Raw genomic sequence first — 7,048 nt, 5'->3', positions numbered from 1 at the left:
TCCACTGCAACAGAAGATAATGCTGATCAAAACTGAATAGATATAGGCAGAAAGATGAACATAGCTAGCGGCAGGAGAAACACAAACACATCTTTAAGAGCTATGTGTGCAAATGCTAGGAGCTTAGGAAATAAAATCCCACAACGTATTGCAATAATGACAATGGATGAACTGGATATTGTGGCTATTACAGACATGGTGCAATAAAAATCATGACTGGGACATAGCTATACCAGGATATACTTTATTTAGGAAGGACAGAATGGGAAAAATTGGAGGAGGGGTTGCAATATATGTGAAAAAATATATAAAGACTACCTTAATACAAAGTATTGAAGAAAAAACTGAGGCCCTTTGGGTGACCATAGAAACAGGGGAGAAGGCAATTCTTCATTTAGGGGTGATCTATAGACCACCAGGTCAGGAAGAGGAACTAGACAAGAGCCTATTGCAGGACATCAATAAAATGGCATTAAAAGGAGAGGTGATAATCATGGGAGACTTTAATCTACCTGATGTAAACTGGGAGCTGCCTGTTGCAAGTTCCACCAGAAGTAGGGACATGCTGAATTCCTTGCAAGGAGCATCCCTCCAGCAATTGGTGAGGGAGCCCACTCGTATGGACGCAATATTAGACTTAATACTTACAAATGGTGACAGAATATCTGACATAAATGTGGGTGAAAATCCAAAAAATAAAGACAGAGACTGACTCATCGCACACAAAAACAAAGGTGTTAGATTTTAGGAAGGCTGATTTTGTAGAGATGGGAAACTCTGTAAGGGATTCTTTGGCAGAGTGGAGGAACTTGAAAGGAGTGCAGGATAAGTGGGAAAAATTAAAAAGTGCAATTCTAAAAGCAACAGAACTTTGTGTCAAAAGAGTTAGGAAAAACACAAGAAAAAGAAAGCCATTGTGGTTTGCAAAAGAAGTAGCAAGTATTGTGAAAGCAAAAAAAGTTGGCCTTTAAGAAATTTAAGCAGACGCAGAAGAATGAGGACAAAGAGGTGTATCTTGTTAGAAAGAAGGAGGCTAAGAAGGTAATCAGATGTGCAAAAGCACAGGCTGAAGAGAAAATGGCCCAGTCAGCGGGTAAAGGGGGGAAAACTTTTTTTAGGTATATAAGTGAAAGGAGAAAAACAAAAAGTGGAATAATTAGACTGAAGACAGACAGTGGAAGTTTTCTTGAGGGAGACAATGTAATAGCAGATAATATTAATAATTATTTCTGCTCAGTATTCACTGCTGAAAGAGAGGGGAAGGGGCACAGTTAAGTTGCAAGTATAGTCAGAACACCCAGGGAGAGACAAGTACATTTACAGAGGCGAAAGTCCTCACAGAACTCTTAAAACTGAAAGTGGATAGATCAATGGGGCCAGATGGGATACATCCAAGGATATTAAAAGAGCTTAAAGGGTAGCTGGTAAAGCCAATAACAGAATTATTCAACCAGTCACTAGCTGCTGGAGTAATCCCAGAGGACTGGAAAACAGCGAATGTAGTCCCACTGCACAAAAGTGGAAGCAAGGAAAAGGTAAGCAACTATCGACCAGTGAGCCTTACATCAGTAGTAGGGAAATTGATGGAAACACTCTTAAAACAAAGAGTTGTAGAATATCTCAAAACCAGCAATTTACAGGATCCAAAACAGCATGGGTTTACTGGGGGAAGATCATGTCAAACAAATCTTATTGACTTTTTTGACTGGGTGACTAAAGTAATAGATCAAGGTGGGGCTGTAGATGTAGCTTATCTAGACTTTAGTAAAGCTTTTGACACTGTCCCACATCGCAGACTGTTAAATAAACTTGAAAGCTTGGGATTGGACTCTAAGATAGTTGATTGGATAAGAGCGTGGTTGCAGGACAGAAAACAGAGAGTTGTAGTAAACGGAGTACAGTCAAAGGAGGGAAAGGTTACAAGTGGAGTACCCCAGGGATCTGTACTTGGACCGGTGCTTTTTAATATCTTTATTGGTGATATTGCAAATGGAATTGAGGGTAAAATGTGCCCTTTTGCAGATGACACAAAGGTATGCAACAGGGTAGACAAACTAGGAGGGGTAAAACAAATGATTAAGGATCTAGGTAGATTAGAGGAATGGTCAAGAGCATGGCAACTACAGTTTAATGCAAAAAAATGCAAAATCATGCACTTGGGTCTCAGAAATCCAAAGACTAAATACAGTATAAATGGCACTATAATGGAAACTACTGAGGAAGAGAGGGATCTAGGTGTCACTATTTCAGGGGACTTAAAAGCAGGTAGGCAATGTAACAAAGCAATGAAGAAGGCAAGTCAGATGCTTGGTTGCATAGGGAGAGGTATCAGCTGTAGAAAGAAAGAAGTAATAATGCCACTGTATAGGTCATTGGTACGACCTCACCTAGGCCCTTATTCTAATCGGATCGGTACGGCCCGCGTGCGGCCGTACCGCCGATGTTTTTACTCTGCACATGCGCAGAGGTGAATCTGCGCATGTGCAGCCCCCTTCGCCGCAGACGTATTTCGTCCGCCGCAAAGGGGGCGTATAGGGGCGTGAGAGGCATCATGCCCTCATTTCCCTATGTGTACGCCCCGCGTTTCATGGGCGTTCCCATGCAAACGCGGGGCGTATGCATGGTAATGAGGCCATGACGCAACTCATGGGGGCGGAAAGCTGACGTCGCCGGATGTCAGCTTTCAGCCCCCATACAAGCTACCACACGGACGATTGTCCGTGTGGTCTCAGCTTGCGGGAGCTGCCGCGGCGTGCGGACCTGCCTTCGATGGTCGACGACCATCGAATGCAGGGGGCAGCTCCCACCATGGTGGAGGCGTAGCCTCCACCATTTTTATGCGGATCGCCAGCCGTCCGTGTACGGACGGCCGTGGCGATCCGTAGGGTGGGCGGGGATTGGTTTGTGCGGCCGGAGCCCCGTGTGCGGCTCTGGCCGCACCAACCAGAATAAGGGCCCTAGAGTATTGTGTTCAGTTCTGGAGGCCATATCTCCAGAAGGATATAAATACATTAGAGACTGTACAAAGAAGGGCAACTAAAATGGTGCATGGCCTACATAACAAAACGTACCAGGAAAGTCTAAAATATCTTAATATGTATACTTTAGAGCAGAGAAGGGAAAGGGGGACATGATAGAAACTTTCAAATATATCAAGAGTTTTAACAATGTACAGGTGGGAGACATTCTTCACAGGAAGAGGAGCAACAAAACACGAGGACATGCACTGAAACTAGAGGGAGGAAGATTCAGGGGAAATGTGAGGAAGAATTACTTCACAGAAAGAGTAGTAGATAAGTGGAATAGCCTACCATCAGAGGTGGTAGACGCAAATACAGTAGTACAATTTAAACATGCTTGGGATAAGCATATTGATATCCTTACAAAAAAATAAGGATCAAATATGGTTTCAGGTAACATGTTTAAAAAAGGGGCAGACTAGATGGGCCAAGTGGTTCTTATCTGCGATCAAATTCTATGTTTCTATGTTTCATTACACATGATGCCGCACACCAAAGTACCCATTACACATGATGACGCACACCATAGTACCCATTACACATGATGCCGCACACCATAGTACCCATTACACATGATGCTGCACACCATAGTACCCATTACACATGATGCCGCGCACCATAGTACCCATTACACATGATGTTGCACACATAATGCCCCTTACACGTGATGCTGCACACATAATGCCCCTTACATATGATGCTGCACACCGTAATGCCCCTTACACATTAAGCCACACATTATGTGTAATGCCCCCACATACCGCCACTTGTAGCGTCCCTTAAGCAATGCCCCCAAAAGTGCCACTTACTGTAAATTGAGCCTTCACTGCTGCTGCAGGGAGAGATGGAGAGCGGTGCAGCTACTTCTATGGGGAGAGGAGCAAAGCGCAGCGCAGAGCACGCTCCCACTTCCCTCCTGGTGTCCCCTCTAGCCGAATGGACATTTGAAATATTGTGCGCGCTGTTGTTGTGCGTGATGTCGGGGGAGCACGCCGGGCGCCGGCTTTACATGATTAAAGGGGGGGCGGGCTGAGGTGAAAGCGGGGAGAAGAATTGGAGCGGAATCTGCAGGGGTGACAGTCATTGACAGCTGGGCAGAGAGCAGGGGGCTGCCCGGCTGTATTCAGAGCACTGCAGGTCAGGACTGTTTGAAATAATACCCCTTTCACAACAGAAAATGCAGGAATTTACCCGGGAATATGGTCCCAGGATCATGCAGGGACATTCCCAGGCTGACCCCTTATACACCAGCCAAGTCTGGCTGGTGTATAAGGGGGTATTTTCTGGTGTAAGAGGGAGAGACAACCACTCCCTTCTCCCTACCCCCCTTTAACCAACCAGCTATATCTTCGGAACCAACTGACCCATTTACATGAGACCAGTATCATATTGAAGAACTTTTGAGTTGGCTTCGAATGATTTTGGTCCCGTGAAACTGGGCTGTTTGGTTCCAGAGAAATCTGCCCTCAAAGAACATAAACAATCATGAAATTACATTTAAGAAATGAAAAACAACCTCAATATCCCTGGAACCAATTAACCCATATGGATCCAGCCTGGTATTAGATTGAAAGCCCAACGATTTGGGTTCGACTGAGATCAACCTCGAACTTCAGTGATGCCGAAGGGGGAACTGGCAGCCGTTGAACTGGGTGGGGGTCGGAAATAGCGGGTCCCATATTATCCTATATGGAAAACAAGGAAAGGTAAAGCTCACGTAGTTTGCACTAACATGGGCTTCCAAGGGGCGCAGTTGTGTTAGCACAATAATAGACAATGATTTCAATAAAAATAGATTTGTTATTTTAAAAAGGAAATAACAATATCCAAATACGAAGTGCACTTCAATGATAAAACAAGACAATACAAGACATACAACATATAACAAACAGAGGCTAGTTCAATTGATTAGAAATATCTGGTATGAGGCTTAAATTAATCAGGCATCCATCAATTGGTTTTGATATACAGGCATCTGCAGCATATATATAGTTACCAGTCCCGCATATGTGTTAAAAAAAAACTGCTGTCTTGGGAACTCTATGCTCCTGTGATGGAGAGTCCAAAATCTAATTCAATGGAGGTGCTCCCTTGATGTATAGGGGGAGGGAGACGGTTCCTCAGATTTATCAATGGCCGTTTTCAGCTGGGTGGCTTTTTTCGGCAATCTTTACAGCAATCACTGGGTGCAGGTACTGTGGCACAGCAACAAAACGCGTTTCTCCGCCTGGATCAAAGTCAGCGGCTTCCTCACAACTGAGGTTGAGGAACGGTAATAAAAATGAGTGCATGGCTAGTGGACATTGCACTCCCTTCAACGCCATGCTCACCTTTCCAGGAGTGCACACAAAATAAACCCCCCTTCCCCCCTTCTACTGTCATGGAGCCTCCATCTCATTTTGTTCTGGACCTGCCCCAAGTGGAGCTGCTGCCCAGGCACATAGCTTAAGAGATGGCACAAGGGAGAACTTGGAAAAACCAATGAGCTTTCTGCCTCTAGTGGTCCCATCAGTATTAATAGTCAGCAAACACTAACAAGGTATAACAAAGCAAAAACATTACCATAGGGTCCTTTTCAAAGGTACCTTGAAAAATATACCTTTAGAGTACTGAAACGTGTTGGTGGACGCCAGATGGCATACCGGCAGGACGATTGGACTGGATCCCTATGGACGGTGTATAGAGCTTCCTTTTACAGTACTTTAGAGATGAACCGTGGACCCTATGGTAACATTTTTGCTACAGTATGTTATGGAGCAAGGACAGCACAGAGCAGATTATGACCCTGTTACAGCCATGGTCATTGAGAAGTTAAATAATTAGTTTTTTTGTCAGATTTGTTAATCTAATGTAAATCTGGAGTAATAATCTTTGGTATCGTCGTATAATTTTTTCTGGCTAACTGCAAATATCATTATTTCCTGTAAGGCTTGGAAAGGGATCTGCTAAAAGTTTAAAAAATGTAAGACCAGTTACAGTGAATTTTTTTTTTTTTTTTAAGATGGGGCCCTATCTAGAGTAATGGCCCCGCCCACTTAGTGTCTCCCACATAAACAACCTTTGCCAGTTAACAGAGCAATGTTCCCTAATGCTGCAAATACTCATCTATCGCAGGCACTTGCCTATATCCATTTGAACAGTTATTGAAGGGACAGTAGTGGCTGTTACTTGGGATTGTAACAATTTATGTGGTGTTTCTTGGCTTCACTATGGATTGGTAGGAATATTTATTAATATAAGCTTCACTGGATATAAAATAACACACAATATACAATGTAAAATGAATGAAAAAAATAATAATAATACAAAATAATAAAATCAATTGAACCACAGTAAAATGAAAAAAGCACTGTTACACCTCAGAATGGAAGCAGCTGCCACTCTAGAGATACACCCCCTGTCTAAGCGCCTGAATATATTCTAATTGAATATTTACTGTATGTTATAGTGATGTATTAATCCTGCATATTTTGGTGTTGGTTCCGACTACATTTATTTTGGTGCCCCCAAATGCGGGCACTTCTATACATTTTATTACCCAATCTGCCTCATTCTATAATCTATAACTAATGTTGCTAACTTTTCACCCCATGTTTGCAAATAAACACATTTGCCAGCCACAGATGATCATGGGACTGAGGGTAAATAAACTGATGGGAGAGTGCCAGGTGCTACTTTCTGGAAGCATTCTGGGTGGCTCAGATCCCAGGTGAAATGTTGCAATGTTTGGCAATTCAACCTGGGACTTGCGCCATTTGATAAGCTTGTAGGAAACAGCACCTGCAACTGACTTCCTCAATTCTTTCTATGGAGTTATGAAAACCTGAAGGTTAAAGTATGTACAGCGTAATACACACTACTGATACTGATCAGAAACTTATATATCTGACTATATGTCCAGATATGTGCATGTTTGGCTGCTAGTCCGATGGGTAGGGTGTTGGTAATCAACATATTTGGCTACTTGTGCTGGTGTTTTCCTGACCTGTGCGTCTGACCTTTCTTTATATAATAACATATACAGTAAA

Source organism: Crinia signifera, chromosome 3 (genome assembly GCF_055691185.1).
Source record: "Crinia signifera chromosome 3, ASM5569118v1, whole genome shotgun sequence".
NCBI classification, from domain to species: Eukaryota; Metazoa; Chordata; class Amphibia; order Anura; family Myobatrachidae; genus Crinia; species Crinia signifera.
This window is presented reverse-complemented; position numbering follows the sequence as displayed.